This window comes from Lonchura striata, chromosome 3 (assembly GCF_050655825.1).
Source record: "Lonchura striata isolate lonStrDom1 chromosome 3, ASM5065582v1, whole genome shotgun sequence".
Classification (NCBI taxonomy): Eukaryota; Metazoa; Chordata; class Aves; order Passeriformes; family Estrildidae; genus Lonchura; species Lonchura striata.
In genome coordinates this window covers 83,616,410-83,633,755 of record NC_140705.1, presented here as the reverse complement: position 1 = coordinate 83,633,755, position 17,346 = coordinate 83,616,410, and the positions used below count along the sequence as shown (strand labels likewise).

Sequence of the window (17,346 nt, the reverse complement as noted above, 5' to 3'; positions counted from 1 at the left end):
ACTTAATGTTTCTTTCACTAGCTGTAATATGACTGTTTTAATATAATTTCTTCAATATAGTGAACAACATTGTTTATGTTATACTATAGTTGAGTGGTATTTTTTAGCTTTTATACTGTGTAGTAATTCTGATTAAAATCTTCTATCTGTTCATGTATCACAATATATAGCTCATCTTTTATAAATATATCTGATTTGCCATCATTAAAACCTGCAGGATAAAATTATTTAATCACACCTCTATTACTCCTTAAATTTAAATTGACAATATCTGAGGCTAAGGAAGGATTTACCTTAATTTAAACCCCTTTCTGTGAGAGAGTTTAAAAACACAAGGGAGTTCTGCCTGCACCTCCAGCTCAAAGAAAGGGCTTCTCTAATGAAGTTTCTCTAAGCCTTCTACTCCTCCCTGTGACAAGACCTCAGCTGATCCAGCTGATGAGAAACTTTTCTTCCTCCTCCTCCTCATCCTCCTCCTGCTGCCCAGTGGTCTTCCTTGTCTGATTTGCCACTTGAGCAGCTCACTAGCCCAATAGGTTAAAAAAGAAAGAGGTGGTGGAGCAAGACAGAACTAGAACAGCTTCCTGCAAGATCAGATAAACTGACCTTATCAACTGGCAAATCATATACTTTCTGAATTCATCTCAAGGCATCAAGGGGGTCTATGTTCCAGAAAGGGTCTACTTGAACCTTTCCCTTCATTAGCAGTATACCATTTGATCTGATTAGATATAAAAATTAAATAATCTTTTAGATACTGTTTACGAAACATTCCTCTCTCCCTGACAGAGTGGACAGACATCTGCCTAAAGGACCTGGTTATGTCTCTAACAAGTGGGAGGGCTGTATGTATGTACCTACTGCTGACTGTACAAAAACCCAGGCAGACACCAACAGCTTCTTGTTTCCCCTCTCTCTGTAGAAGAATGCCCCTGTTACCTGGTTTCATCTTACATGCAAGTTTGCTCCTTAGGTGAAAGTTCATAAAATAGTGACAGTCCTGCTTTCACTTAAGGAAAAAATTTAACTGACTTACACAATACCTTTAGCTCCCTACATCTGTAATTGTGCCACCACAAAGACAACATTTGTATTCTGAACTCAAGAACACAAAGCACACTAAAGAAAGTGCCTCTACAGTGACTTTTACGAACTCCATTTACTTAATATGTCAAAACAATATGAAGAAATTACTTCATTACCATGAATCAGAACCTTCAGTTAGAAAAATGTGGACTACTGGGTTTAACAATTCAATGAGAAAACAAAAAAACCACAGCAACAGACACTCCACATTCAGTAAGAGTTCTAACTTTCCATGATACTCTGCAGGAAAGTGCCCAACTTTCTGGCAAAAGCAGTGCCCAGCTAAGAAAGACCATGAAACACACCAGAAACTACAACAATTTTATCTTTTAATACTAATGAAGTGTTTCTCAAAAAGCATGTCAGGAGGGACTTCAGCAAAGAACAACTGGATTTTTTACTGTTTCATTTAAATAACACTCTGAGTGAATCTTGGACAAATTCTCACCAAATTTACATTTCAGTGCTAATCTGAGCATCTCATGTGCAAATCTGTATAGGACATTTTATGATTTTTATTCACGGCATCCTATATTTTGAGATGAACAGGAACATCTCATCAGTTCAGTATGATTTCTTCAAAAGAGGCAGGTGACAGAATTTTCTCCCATTATGCAGGTACTGGCAAAAAAATCTTTGTTTTTTTTAAATGCTTATCTACCCAAATCCATTTTAATTTGATGGTATCAAAATATTTATCTTAATATTTTTCAATCTTTCTCTTAATCATCCTCATCCTGGTTCTGAATACAACTGAATTCAACCTTCAGTCACAGACCTCCTTAAGCTGCTCCATTAAAGGGCTCCTTTGCGTTTCTGCACTGAGCTTCTTTCTCATGGCAAGGCAATCCCATATTCCTCAATAACCACACAGGTTCTCATAATCTCAAGTTCTAGAGGCATTTTCTCCAATGCTGAAAACACTATAATTTTTCTTCTGTATTTTCTTCTCTCAGGCATGTAAATATTCATTTAAATATTAAATATTAAATGAAAAACTGGAATGGAACCATGAACTCATATTCTCTATGCTAATTTACTTCTCAGTGTTCTTACTATGCATCTTGAAAAGCTTCAAGGAAACCATTTTCTGCATTACTTGGCTTGGAACTATCAAGAATTACAAGCATTTAAGAACTCAAATATTTTATTTCATACAATAAATTTCAATTTTTTTCAGTTCATGGAACTCTACCATTTTCCAACAGAAACATAGTGTCCTAAATATCAAAAGAAATGCTATGCTTTACACCCTGGACAATTTCATTTGGGTTTTTCTCAGTAAGCTTTTGTACACTCTTCCAAAGTAGTCCACAGGTCCCCCTGAATCTGCAAACAGGATAAAAATTGCTTTATTATTACTTGTAGCCATTATTGTTTATAAAATAATATTTCTTTTCAAGTACAAGATTCCCCCTCTCCCACCTTCAAAAGTGGGGTTAGCACTGGGGTGGAAGAAACTGCCCAGTTAAATCTGATATGCAAGTATTCATCATTAACAGGAAAAAATAAGAAAAACAGTTATTAAAAAGGCAAATAACTATCTCAAAAGACCTTACAAAGAAGCAGAATAGTAATATTGAGGCCAGAAAAAATGGCTGCCATAACTAAGAAAGAAAATAAAGTAATTCTCCCTTCCTAGCTCTCTCCCATTCCCACCTGCCAAGGTCCACTTGAATGTCTTAAAGGAAAAGTTAAAAGGTGATTATGGGAAAAATACCAGTATGAAGCATAAAAAGCTACCTAAATAGGGAGGAAAATGAAAGATGATAAAATATGTCAGCATAAGAAAGAGTCAGGAGGTCCCCCAGCAATTAAGGTTGGCATGATTTTCATATGATATCTTCATCAATGACCTAATCTGGGATATCTTACAAGTTACAGATGATACTACACTGTAGCCAATAGTCAATAGCCACATCTATGACATAGGAGAACAGAAGGATCTAATCTCACAAAACTGAGTAGGCAAAGATGAAAACTAGATATTGGGTACATAAATGTGAGGTAAGATATCTAAGAAAAAATAAAACAAACTATGCCTAACAATGTTTACTTTAGAATCATAAATTATACTTTACTTGAGTCCTGGGTTCATCATTGACAATTCCACGACATAGTAAGTGCATGTAAACAACAGCCAAAAAAACCTGACAGAACATTGGGCATGCCAGAAAGGATACTGAGAGCAAGAGAAAGGATGTTGTTCTGCTGATCCAGAAAGCAGTGCCCACATCTTCGTTACTTTGCACAGTTTTGTCTCCAAGTCTCAAGAAAAATGTAGTGGAATTATGAGAAATCACAGAGAAAGGAAACTAAAGTGATCCAGGCATTGGAGCAGCCACCTTTTCTAAGACAGGATGAAAAGACAGGAGCTCTTTACTTTGGAGAGGAAAAGGCTGACGTTTACAAAAACCATGAAGGCAGTAGGTAAGTACAGAACTGCTGTTTGCCAAACACCACATTGCAATACTTTGGGTCCTTGGTGAAACATATCCATAGATATACCATCTAACATTACTAATGCAACAATTCTGAACACTAGGAAAATGCAAGGGGAATGAGAAGCAAGAAATGAGCCAAACTTGCAAGCTCTCTCTAAATAGCACATCCTCTGCCACCACAGCAGACAGAATGCTGAGATAGCTGGGCCATTGGTACAACTCACTTGGTTATTTCTCATGGTATGCTTACTTCAAAAAAGATTTCCTGGTTTGTAATTCAAGATACATTGCAACAATTTAAAACGACAATTTATTTTCTCACTGTACACATGAATAACACATCATATTATCTCTTTTCTTATTAACCTCAGTAATTGCAATTCATTCAGCCTATACTCATAGGTCCTTAAATCATTGATCTCTCTCACTGCTGATCTCTGCATAACACTTTATAATCTTGAACTGCATCACCCAGAAATGGATGCATTTGAACAACTAAGACCTTAAGTGCCCAATGGAGCAGAAAGATGCATCTTGCAGGTTCTATCCCTGATCACACACTCATGTGTTGGCCTTCTTCACAACAGCAAGATATAATTAATGCACAGTTTGTCATCCATGGTACCTAATGGACTTTTTTTCTGAAGAGCTTCCTACCTAGCCACTCATTTTCCATTAACTTCTTTCTAAAGATCGTTTCAGAGTGCATGTCAAACTTGATCCCCCTGAACAGCTTCCAGCTCCTCATGCAAACCACATCTCCACATTAGCAATACCATTCAGAATTCTAAATCCATCCTTCAGCACACCTGCAGTCCTTTTCATTTTGGAGACACCTTGAAATATTATGAACCATTTTCTTTGCCATTACTCAGCACATCAATGAAAGCACTGCTTAGGCAACAGTCGAGAAGGAGCCTAACAAATTCTGCTCCTTGTTTACTTCTGTTTTGATATGGAAACTTTAATAATTATTCAGCACAGTCTTCTAACAGTTTTGCTCTTACAGACAAACCTCACAGTTGTTTCATCTAATGCATGAATCCTTTTTTCCTTAAGAAAATTCACAGAATATCAGAAGCCTGAATAAATCCAAGATACAATATTCAAAGCCTCCAACCTATACACAAAGACTGCTGCCTTGTCAATATGAGGAAATTTGATGACTTTCATACAAATAAACCTTGCCAAATACACAATGACTCATCTGATTTTCTAGATGCTCACAAGTATACTTATTGTAGTTTTCTCCCTTTAGTTAAATTGACGTTAAGCATTTAGCCATATTAAAACACATTTTGTTTAAAAATAACAAACACGAAAAGCAATCCAAATAATTCTCCCAATGTTATTTATTAATTACTGTCTATGCCACCCATAAATTTTATCATCAATGATTTTGTGTTTGTTTCCCAAAGTACTGAACTTGTCAGCCAGTTGTAAAACTAATCACTGCTGAATACAAGAGTATCATCACATACATTCATCTCCCAAATTTTTAGTCATAATTTCCAGTTTGACTTTGGGTTATATAAAACTTAGAAAGAAAAAAAAAAATGGAACACATCTTAGTCTCATAGAATTATGAAGGAAGAAAAAAAGAATCCATCTTAGTCTCAAAAGAAGTAAAGGATTTACTAAAGGTCTTATTCCTTTGTGTACAACAGGCCACACGACTCATCTTTAACTCTGACATTAAAATAACATAGTGTGTTCCAGAATAATGATGTAATTAATTCAAAATGCCTACTGCAAATATAAAAGAAAAACACCTTCAAATATTCAACAAATACCACCTTGCCACGACTATTGTTATCTGCTGCTGCCAATCAGTATTGCTGTGGCTGTACAAAGACTCCAGTGCACCAGACTGTCGCTAATTATGTATATTCAAGTGATTAGCAAGCACTTGTTGCCTTGTTCACACCACCCTCCAAACAGCAGCCTTTGAGAGGAGAATAGACTGTAAATTTATTGAGAGAACACTGTTAATCCTTTGGGGAGAATGTACATGTAAACAGGACTACTCTACATCAAGGTGCTTTGACAACAAAAATCATCTGCATAAACACATGCTCAACAACAAACAGGTGTTCTATTTCACAACTAGCGCCCATTTGATGCTTTCAAGTAAGCATTATGCACAAACTGTTAGAAGTACTTTGAAACCAGCTGCAATTACTATAATTAGCTGTTTTCCTACACTTTGGTCTGGTTTTTTCCTATACCTGTTCAGTATTGTGTTGGCTGCAAACTGTAAACCAAAGTGAAGCTAAGGTTCTAGCCTCCTGCTTAAAGTTTGCCATCCTCTCAGTCTCCCAAGCCCTATGCTAAGTTCAGACTTATCATTAAAGTGCCACTAGTTAAAAGATGATGTTGGCATTAAATAATATAACAACCCTAAAATCGTCGGGTCATTCATCTCACACTCATCACGAATAGGAAAACAAAGACAACTACCAAAATAGCACCATCAAAATAGTAAAACTTCAATGTTCAGGATTTCCCTTTTTTACAGAAATGTCCCTAGGAACCGCAAGAGTTATTTTTAATAACAAGAATTTTACTTCTAGTCCTATCAGATAATGGGTGGTGAAAAATTCTTGCTTGCAGACAACTACTCATTCTAATATGTTCCAAGTAAGTGTTGTTAAAAATTATTAATTATCGTTAAAAATTAAAACATACTTCCTTCCATTTAATTAATATAAAATACTTACAAAGCACCTCAAATTTTTAAATTTTATTAATATTATGTGTTCAAGCATTTTTCTAGTCTGTCTCAGCCTTTCATGACATCTACACAGCTTAGCTTCCAGCAGTTCCAAATACTTTGCCACACTGATGCATTTCTAGAGGTGAGTTCAAGACAAACAAGTCTATTGGCCTTCTCCAAAGTCAAACCATAATGGGCTAATTTCATAAGACTGGTAGTGCCACCTACAGATAGCTAAAATCCAACTCTCCTACCTTGTAGTTTGCCAGATTTTAACCACCGAATTGAATAATTTCATATTCAGTACCTGCTAAAAGATTTTTTTTTTTTTTTTTGACCCGCAAATGAAAACTCAAGAAGCTAAGACTAGGATTTCTCAGGGAGTAAGAACATTGCAGGGAGGAAGAGCTACAGATGATAAGTACACAGTGCTAAAGAAGGACAGGCAGCAGGAAGAAAGAGGCTCCTTTACCTTTGGTGAAACAGACAGGAAAATCTATGATCAGCATAAGAAAATCTACCTCACAGCACCTTTCCAAGACCTGGAGACAGTCTACTGTTGAGCAGCTTATTTGACATCCTCCACCAACATCTAAATACACTTGATGTCCTTATAATACTTTTACCATCTGTAACAGAAGACTTCTGGTTTTTTTGGACATTCATGCTAGGTGATTAAGAGTGCTCTATACATTTTTAACCACCACTACTTTCTTCCCACCAACTTCTGCTCAGATGGAAATTATAAAAATTCTTCAATTCTATTGGGCCAGCCAGTAGAATTCTTCTACTCTATTGGTAGAGTTCCATGAATAATTTCTATAATTCATAGAATCATAATATAATTCATAGAAATTATTTCCTAAGAGGCCAAAAGAATGAACAATAATAAAGAGTTGTAATATTACAAAATTTAAAAATATTTAAAAGAATTATTTAAAAGGGCAGGAAACATTGTCTAGAAAACACCAGAAAGAGCTAATTTTTGAGATTCTTCCAGAGACACCATCCTTTGTGAAGCCCAGAGGATAACAAAGCAATAGGTACTCTCATTATACTCTATTAGCTTTTATGGCAAAGATGTACATAGTGAACCCAACAACTTCAATTGTACAAACAATCCCCGCAATGGTACAAACAATTTGTTTTCTATGCTGCTTCTTTCTTAACAAGCAGAAAAATCTGGTAAGTTATAAAAACAAAAAATGGATAACTGTATCTACAGACTGTACATTCAAATATGAAGAAACACAAGACTCAGTTAATTTAAGCCTTTCATGTACAGTAACAGCTCTAACGTGTTATATTGGTCACCTTTGTGAATTGTGTTCCTAGCTCTCACTGTGTAATAATCCAAAATCAAATTTCATAATACAGTAGCACTCAGCCACTGAAAAAATGCAAACACTGCATGTCATCAACACCACTATTCATCCAACCTGAAGTAAAATCAAAGCAGTTATGCATTTTTTTGGTAAAGGGTATTTCTTTTATGTCAGATTAATTCCCTGAACCAACACTGCTTGCATAGATGAACACACCAACATCAAAAGACTTATCTAAAATGCACATGTAAAGGTTGCAGTTAGCAGACCCCTCTTTGCCCTTCTAGGGAGAGACAGAGATTAGTTTAGCCAATCTTAGTGTATCACAATCTCTCCATCTCATCACATGAATCGGTTTGTAATAGTTCAAGCTAAATCTCCTGATTCTGTAGTAAAACATGGTAAGAGTTCGTATTTTGTTACAGAATTTATGATGGGAACAGTAACTTCTACTGTCACTACAAGAAGAGGTTGCAAGGGGAGAAAAAACAGCTGTGAAATGCTTCAACAGCTCCAAGCAGATACACAAATATGGTTTTGTTACTTTATTGTCAAGTAATTCAGCTATATGCTGAATAGGAAAGACTTAAGGGTGTTCACTACTCATTCATATCACTACACAAACTTACATGCAGACACATCCGCCTTCTGTTTGTTTGTTTAAGACTCTTTGTGAGACTCAAAGGCAACTAATTAGGAGAAATAGTGTTGGAATTCAACATAAGGAGGAGGTTAGCCTGGTTTCCTATTTCCCTATGCATGTGTATGCAATGTTCCTGAGTTTCAAGTAAAAGTTAAAGGACAGAGTTAAAGAAGAGTATATAATAGAAGTCACTATAAGCATTTGCAAAGAAATGTGCATTATTTGTTAAAATATTAAACGTTTACAAACTATTGGCATCCTGAAAAATCCATGCTTATATTTACATTTACTTCAATACAGGACATAAATTTAAGCATGTATATGAGAACAATATGGTAACATTCTAAACAAATGCTTTGAAATTGCTAAGTTTAAGTGCATCAAGGAAAGAAATAAAAATAGTCAGCCATGGGTTCCAAAGAAAGAAACATAATTTTAACAGGAGATAATTCACAGCCTTATAACACTACAGTTATCTATGGTTTATTGTTTCATTACATTCTTCTCTTAAAAAACATTTTCCATGAATTCTGCATCCAGATTTTTCATTTTTTGCATGTATGCTGATGAAAGCTGAAATCCTCCTAGAAAGAGTTGGTTAAATGAAAAAGGACAGGTATTTCTGCATCAAGCTAAAGTTCTCAGCTAACACTACTAACAAGTGTCATATCAGAATATTGTTTCAACATTACACTTTCTGAACAACAGTATATAGTGGTTACGCATGCATTAGATCTGAGGTCAGATCTGACTGCTGGATTTCCTCAGGAAGACTGAGGAACTTCAGGGAGGATCAGCAAAAAACGCTCAGGTAAGCAAGCAGGGTGAAATTTGAAGGGGACAATCAGTCCTTCCTTTCAGGACTCTATAAGTATTTTGTTAGCTACCATCCATCAGGAATGAAAAGGTGACTAGCACGAGCCAAAATATCACACCTACACAGCTCTTGTGTCTATTTCTCATATTATTAAGTCTTTCTGTTTAAGAGAAGTAACTTAAAATGCCAGATAAATTATGGTATTTATCAGAAAAAGCATGAGGAATCGAACAGTGTTCAACATTGTCCAAATTAAGAAGCCCACAGTTGTAGCCTGTAAGCTTTGTGCGAAAAACTTTATCCAAAAGTTTTCATTACATCAGAATTTAATTGTCGGTAAGAAAAGGAAAGTTTCTTTTCAGAAAGCCCCTCTTTTGTGTCAAGAGCTCCATATAGACTGAGTACATGACTGTCTATTGTAAAAATCAAACATTTAGGGCTGATATGATAGGAGATACAAAGCAACAGAGGAGCTGCAGCTCACAGACTGGGTGACAGAGCAAGCTAAAAGGCCTAGCTAATGGGAGCAGCCAGAGAGCCCCCAGGTTCAGAAATAACTAGCAGTGAACAAAGGAGCAACTAAAAAGTCTGCCAGAAACAACCTGGTGTGGACAACACAGCGTTCAGATCAAACACTGCAGCTGTAACTGTTTAGACAGGACTGGCAACTGGGACCAGTGAACTACCCTGCCCATGGGCACCAACAAACCACATGAAACACAGCTAGAGGAACAGGAATAGTGGCAGGCTACTTCGGCATGCCTTCATAGCCATAGGAGATTTGAGTTATGGCTACTGCCAACATGTTTTGGGCATGGTAATTGATATTGTTAACTATATTTCCATTGGTTCAGACTTCCCAAACTGATCTTTCATTGTCTCTCACTACTTTTAATTATTTACTGCAATGGGGAAAGTGTTGTTTACAAACTAGCTAGCAAATGCAATTTAGTGTCTTGGTAAGAAATTAAGTTAGTCACATTTAAGTGTTTCTGTAAAGACAGCACAAACACCTAACAGCATCCTTCCTCACAGACCAAGCTTCTAGAAAGAATATATTCTCCCTACAAGAACATGTGCAGTATGTTGTGTTCCCCGGCTGCCTCCATATTTGACGTTCATCCTAATTTCCTGGAAAAAAATAATCCCCAAAACATCAAAAGATCATAAGCTTACAGAAAACATACATACTCTGTGAAATCCTTCTTCAGTGGGTGGGGTGACAGTACTCCAACCAACTGCTTTGTTGTTTAACAAGGAGCGCACTGCTTGCCTAATATTTTAAATAAGTACACTTTCAAAAGTATTTTGTTAAATAGGGCCATGTAATAACTAAAACACTGTAATACATTTACAGCTAAGGCGGTATATACAAAATTTGCTTACAACAAAACACCTATGGCAGAGTAAGCATATTGTGATGGAGATCAGATACTCTGACCACAGTACCCTTTCTAGCCACTCTCTTTGTGGTGCTCACTGTCACAGCCCCAAGGCAGCGCAAAGCAGTTCCTCCTCTTCTCTCCCGTTCCCAGCACGGGAAGGAGCTGTGAGTGGCTTTGGGAGCAACTCTTGGGGCTGATGTCATTCTGGAGGCTGCAGGGAGAAACAGTACCAGGGAGTGTCAAACCCTGGCACTGTGTAGGGGATCAGCACAGGGGGCAGGTTGGAAATCTGGCCTGGGACCAGCGAGACTTTAGATCACGATTTCACTGGAGAAGGCAGCTGTAGCAATAAACACAACGTTCGCTTCTGTTCCACGGGATGTCTCAAATGTAAACACTCACTCTATAGCTGAATTCCCAGTTTACATTACACTAAGTACAAAGAAGAAGAAATGCAAATAGCTGACCTCTGGTAAGGCTAATAAATCTCTAAGTGTTGATTCCCAAATACTTCCAGATAATTCCCTTCCCCACTTCCACAAAATACCTTTGCAGTGACATCACTACGGTTTTAAACAGCAAACTACATTTATGACCCTGAGAAGTTAAACAGAAGGAAGAAACAATGAATGAGATCATCCGAGGAGAGGGGGGATGTTTCTTTTCACAAATTACCGCCACTTTCTTTATTCCCTTTTTTTTTTTAATTTTTACTTTAAAAAAAATTTGCATCCTAAAGCTTTTCTCAGTCTCTCCATTATGTAACAGTTCTTTAGGAAACAGCCAGCTACCCTGACAACTAGGATGTTTTGCCAGAGTGGCTTTGTCTAAATCCTAAAGCAGTACTTGGCTATGCACTGAGCCCAGTGCCTGCCTGTGATCTGAATGCCAATTAAGAGTGCTGCCCTTCTTGTCTGACAAGTCAGAGACTTAAAGGTCCATCTGAGGTCAGCAAACTGTCTGGGCTACTTTTGTGAGCTTGACAAACCAAGAAACACAGCCAACAACATGGTCCTTTCCTTTAAGTGTCACACTGGGCAAAGACCATTGCATGTACAATTGTCATTGCATTTTATTTAAAGCAGAAGGAAAAATATTCATGTTTTACTTCAGTTTGGTCTCAAGTCTTACTTTCATTCCCTGCATCACCCATGAAATTCAACCTCCTAGTGGACAGGTGAAGACTAAACTATTTGTACTTTGAAGTCAAGCAAATTAACATCCTGAGGTGCATCTGGTGGCCAGCAGGTTGAGGGAGATGATCCTGCCCCTCTACTCAGCCATTGTGAGGCCACCCCTGGAATGCTGTGCTCCTTTCTGGGCTCCAGAGTTCAAGAAAGACAAGGAGCTACCGGAGAGCATCCAACAGAGGCCACAAAGAAAATGTGGGGTCTGGAATATCATGAGGAGACACTGAGGGAGCTGGGCTCGTTCAGTCTGAAGAAGAAAAGCCTGGGAAGGATCTCATTAATGCATATAAATATCTCAAAGACATGTGTGAAGAGGATGGTGCTAGACTCTTTTCAGTGGTGCCACCAACAGGATGAAGAGCAATGGCCATAGAACAAAACACAAGAAATTCCATCTCAATACAAGGAAGAACTTGTTGACATTGAGGGTGGCAGAGCACTACAACAGTCTGCCAGGGAGGTGGTGAAATTTCCCTGTCTGGAGATACTCAAAACCCACCTAGGCATGTTCCTGTGCTCTGCTCTAGGTGAGCTTGCCTTGGCTGGGAGGGTTGGACTTGGATGATCTCTAGAGGTACCTTCCAACCCTAACAATTCTGTGATTCTGTCATATCCAAAATTCAATTAACAAGATTAACAAAAATTCATAGTGAAATACAAAATGGTTCCAGTTTGGCATATGCATAAGTACAGGTTCTATATTCTTTGACTCTTCAGCTTTCTTATGAGTCCCCATCCAAAGAAGTCCTATATTCTGTACTCAAAGCTTGCCTTTTTTGTTGCAAATCATGAGAAACAATGAAGAGGTCAAAAGGCACTCATAATAATGTTTGCCTGCATTTGTTACAAACACCTTGAAATACTCTTCTTTCGACATTTTCAAGAGATCTTATAAGATGGAAATGGCTTTTTAATTTATCACTATCAGGAAGGAGTAACTCCTTTTCCATTCTTTCACACAGTTTCTTCTTTCGGAGGCAGACACAATTATCTGGTAGCTACACAAAATGTTATTTTCCTCCTTACTATGGCTTTTCATGTAAACAGTGAAATCTTTGTCTTATGAGCCCTACTGTGAATGAAAGATTCTTTGTAAATATTTAGCTAAAACTATGAGCAGAGACAATTATCTAATCTAATAAACTATAATTTACATTCCCTGTTTTACCACCTTTCCATTGTAATTGGCATTTTAAGCTTCAGTTCTTCTCATGGGAAATTGCAGTTTAAACACTGAATTTTTCTTACACGTAAGCATCTTTAATTAACCCCAGAGGAAACGATACCTTGCTTTTCAGGATGATGAAGACAACTAAATTTTGTACAAGGTATTACTCTACCAATTCCATGAAGGCTGTGAGAACCCACATTACTGGATACTAACATATATTCCAGTAACAAGATGAAGAAGAATTTGAGTATGGCTATTGATTTTTACAAGGCATTTCAATTTTAGACATTTAGACAACTCAAAAACTAATGAAAAAATGCAAAATTTATCACTAACTTGCCAGATAATATCACAAATTAAAGAGATTATTTAAAGGAATAGTTTTGCTGAAACTAAGGCTAGATCTCCCACTGAGAAAGGCTGCTAATGCGTGTTTGAACTTGCAAACTCTTCCTTGTACAGCTACAGTAAGAACTTACTGTGATATATTTTTGGCAAATGATCCTGAGGGGGAGGTTACATTTTTCCTTTATTTTACCTACAGTAATTCATTCATTCTGAATGTTACTGTGAGCAAGAGGGAGAACTGGTATGGAGTAACACTTACGTAATTGATAAAACAAAATTCTGTGTGATATTTATAAGTACATAGATGTATTTTTAAAATTGCATTAAAAATACTGAAATGAGAACTAGGCTATAGAGCTGTCTTTATACAGAAATAATGTAATCAGTTTGGGTTTTTTTTCAGTCCATCTCCTTGTTGCAGAAGGTAGATAAACATGATTATCCATAAATAATACAGCCAGGATGAGAACAGTTCTCCCAGCTAGCTGTACAACGCCCCTGCCTACGGATGGATCCTGGGGTCAAATGGACTGTTCCATCCCCCAAAAGATGTATGGTTCCCCGCACCTCTGTCCCTCCCCTAAAACATCAAGTGCCAGTAACCCCATTGACCCGAGCCTTGTTCCAGCCCACCTTGAAGCCCCTTGAAAAGGGGGCTTTGAGGGGCCGGACGGTCTTTTGGAACTTCCTCCTCTCTTGGAGCTTCCCCTTTCCTGGAGCATCCTTTTGTCTCTCCCCTCCCCCACCCTCTCAAGCCCGGCCACGTGCTGTGTCACAGGCTGGCACCCAACAAGGAAAATGACTCCACACGTCTGTGAGAATGGCTCCAGCCTTTCTACCTGTGGGACACCTCTCCATGCACGGTAACTAAATTACCTGTGGTAGCCTCCTCATCGTTGTCATGAGCACGGCATTTCGTTGCTAGGCAACGTTGAAGCCAAAGCTCTTTAAAGATTTGCTGAGGCAATCTATTCTCGAGCACCGCAGCTCGTGACTAGTGAGCTTTCGGAGCTCTTGGAAGATTTCTGCCTTGAGCACAGGGAACGCTGCGGAGTTGCAGAGACCCGGAGCTCTGTGAGGAGCCCTGTGGCACACCGCCACGTGCAGAGAGCGCAGAGAGCACTGCCTAGCACTGCCCGCGCTGGAGCCCTGAGGGGGAGTGTGGAGGTCCGAGCACAGAAAAGCTGTCCCGGTCAGACACCTGAATCCGGAGCTCTGAGGGGACCCCCGCAGTGTCCTGAGTGCCGACAGAAGGTACGTTGGAACTCGACAGAGGATCCTGCTTTCGCGACATCGAGGTGAGCTACACAGGTGTAAAAAATGGGACAATCCCGCTCTGCCCTTGATAGAGATCTCTATAAGCAACCTAACCATCTCTTACATAGCTACAACAGTACTTTGTCTAAGAAAGAGTTAAAAAACCTCCTGGAGTGGGTCCTGCTTATCTTCCCTAATGCTGAGAGATCAGCTGCCTTTAACAGAGAATTTTGGGATTCAGTTGGAAATAGACTCTTTATTGATATTTCCCGACAGGATCCTAACGCTTGTGATTTGCTCCCAGCGTTTAGATCTCCTTAATTATAGTATCTTAATTTTCCCCATATTTCAAAATGTACATCTTAATTCCTGACCGGAAAAGGAATTGCACAGATATATCCCCACATAAAACTTAAACAAAATATTCTCAAATCTTTCTCCTAGCTTTTAACTCAGGATTCCAGTACCTCTGCCACAATGTCTACAAAATACTCTATGCATGTCTGACATCAGTGAGCTCCTCTCTGAAGCTTCTAGCTTTTGTATGACACATCTTTAACTCATGTTCACTCTTCCACATTCACAGCCTCTGAGGTCCACAGTCTTCCCTCTTAATTAAATGCTGAGCAAAATGCTTCTTAAGTCAGTGTGTAAAAAAAAACCCATCAGATCTCACAGAACAGTAACTGAAATTGCATCAACATTAACATAACAGTGCCTCAGAGCCAAAACATCAAATTTTCATAACATAAAATTGAGGCATTTGCTGCCCCAAATAAGTATTATGATCTTCCAAAATAATCAAAGAGGCCTTGTATGACCATGGAAAAATAACCCGATTATCTGATGAATTTCACAACCTCAAAAAAAGCAGAAGCACGTTTCTGAGAAAAAAAAAAAAATAAACCCTGAACCAATCTGTAACCCTGAGTATTTCGAGGAAAATAAATAAATAAATAAACCCTGCACCAATCCATAACCCTGAGTATTTAGAGTCTTCAGCCATGCTTACAGTACTGCTGAAAGGCACATGCCTGACACCCCTTCCACAGCAACACACACCTTCAGGTTCACAGTCAGTGGACAAGTCACAGACTGACAGCACTGGAAGACAAACTCCTTGAAGAAGAAATTTCAAAGCTTCCTCCACAATTTCAAATAATCAGTTCCCCAGTGTTCCTGTCCTGGGGTGAATTCCCCATGGTTTTAAGAAAAATGAATTTTCAAAGTTTTGCAGCTTTTGTGTTAGACCAGAACTGCACTACTAATTTATCTTATCAGCCTCCTGATTATTGGTGAGCATCAAGAAAAGCAATATATCAACTGAAAACTATTAAGAAAAATAACATTATGAAACTAACTGCTTACTTTCTCTTTTGTCTTCTCTCCCAGACCATGCAGCATCTATATCCTACATACTGACATCACTTACAATCCTCTGAATACATGCCCACAACATTCACATCAGCTAACAGACAAAATTATTGTGCTCAGCACTACGCAGCAGCAGTTCAAACACATAATTTCAAAAGGATGTTGACCAGCAGAGTATCAGCTGATGTCTGAAATACAAAGAGGCCATGCAGGTTTGACAAAGTCTCACTGTTAAAGCACATTTGACTTTGGGAAAGAAAACCCAACAGATTTTTATATATTTGGAATACCTATTGTGACAAATATTTATATCTTGAGGACAGCAGAGCAGCAGTTTGCTATATGGAATATAAATCACATAAGTAAGCTACCTTTTCTAGGCAATTTCATCTGGATTCACCTTTATAGGAACTGAGAAACAAAATATATTTTCGCCAATTCCTTTTTTTTCCTCCCTCAGTTCTTCTCCAGTCTTTGTCATTCTGTAATTTTATTTCTAGCCTTGATCTTATATTTCAATTTCCTTTTACTCACTTTGTGTAAATACAAAGCTACTGTTCTTTCAACATTTAAGGAATTGCCTCTAAAACAAACCCCAAAGGCTCATTGAAGTCTACAAACATAAAGAGACCTAGTAGAACAATTTTCTGCAACATTAAAAGCCACTGTGCTACATTTTTCCCAATGCAAAGAAGTCCACTTCACAAAATCAGTAAGAAGCAATTGCAAAGAAAGAGATTATCCTTGACACAAAAGACACCATATATATAAGTTGGGTTCACAACTTCACTACCTTTTGCTAAAAACTTTGCATATGACAAGGGGAAAAAAGGAAAAGTTCTGACAAAAAAATATTGACCAAAGATGTGTTTCAGCATGCTGACCAAGAGCATGATTTTGAGATCCGGTGAGAACTTCTTACATGGCTTCACAAGAAATTCTATAAATGTCTGATGCTGATTATCACCACTCTAGTCCAGTAACTTCTGACCTTTGCACAGCAGCCCTTATGTGTGCATGCCTCCTCTTCAGATAACTCTGACTTTAAAAGGATTTTAATTACTACAGATATACAAGTTTGATTGTGTTTTTGAGGATTTTCACCTAAGTGGTTGTGCCAGAAAATCCTGCCTATGAACTTCTTTGCCTTTACATGTTAATACACGAAATCACATCAAGTGATTTATCAAGTCTTTTCCTGCTAAAAGACAAATTATTTAAGCAGTGTAAAAGGTAACAGCTCTACTTCAAAGCAAATACTCTTTGCTTTCTTGACTATCCTTTCTAACCTTTGGTACTTCACAAAGGATGGCCTACCTCGGCATTTGTTTAAATGTGTTGGTAATTCGAAAAGTGTTACCTACACAAATTTTCTAAGCCATTCTGATTTCCTCCACACTCTTCCAATATCAATATGGCTTGAAGAAATTCTAATTTGTGTTCCAAGCGAGACCCAGTAAAACTGAAAACCAAAAAAACTTGACATCTGAATTGAGAAAATTAGTATAAACTACTGTCTAGAAAAAAAAGTAGTGAGCAGACAACCTTGGAAAAACTAGTCAAAATAGCCCCTGTAAAAAGAAATAACAT

At 37.9% G+C, this 17,346-nt stretch overlaps 1 protein-coding gene and 1 long non-coding RNA gene across 11 annotated transcripts in view; one reads left to right on the top strand and one right to left on the bottom strand.

Annotated features, from left to right (window-relative positions):
• AKT3 (AKT serine/threonine kinase 3) overlaps nt 1-17,346 on the bottom strand; it is a 146,170-nt gene that overhangs the window by 82,772 nt on the left and 46,052 nt on the right. The window lies entirely within an intron of this gene.
• LOC146767970 (uncharacterized) overlaps nt 10,653-17,346 on the top strand; it is a 38,636-nt gene continuing 31,942 nt past the window's right edge. Inside the window, exon 1 of the long non-coding RNA XR_014953835.1 lies at nt 10,653-14,423. This is a non-coding gene — a long non-coding RNA (uncharacterized LOC146767970). The remainder of the gene's footprint in view (nt 14,424-17,346) is intronic.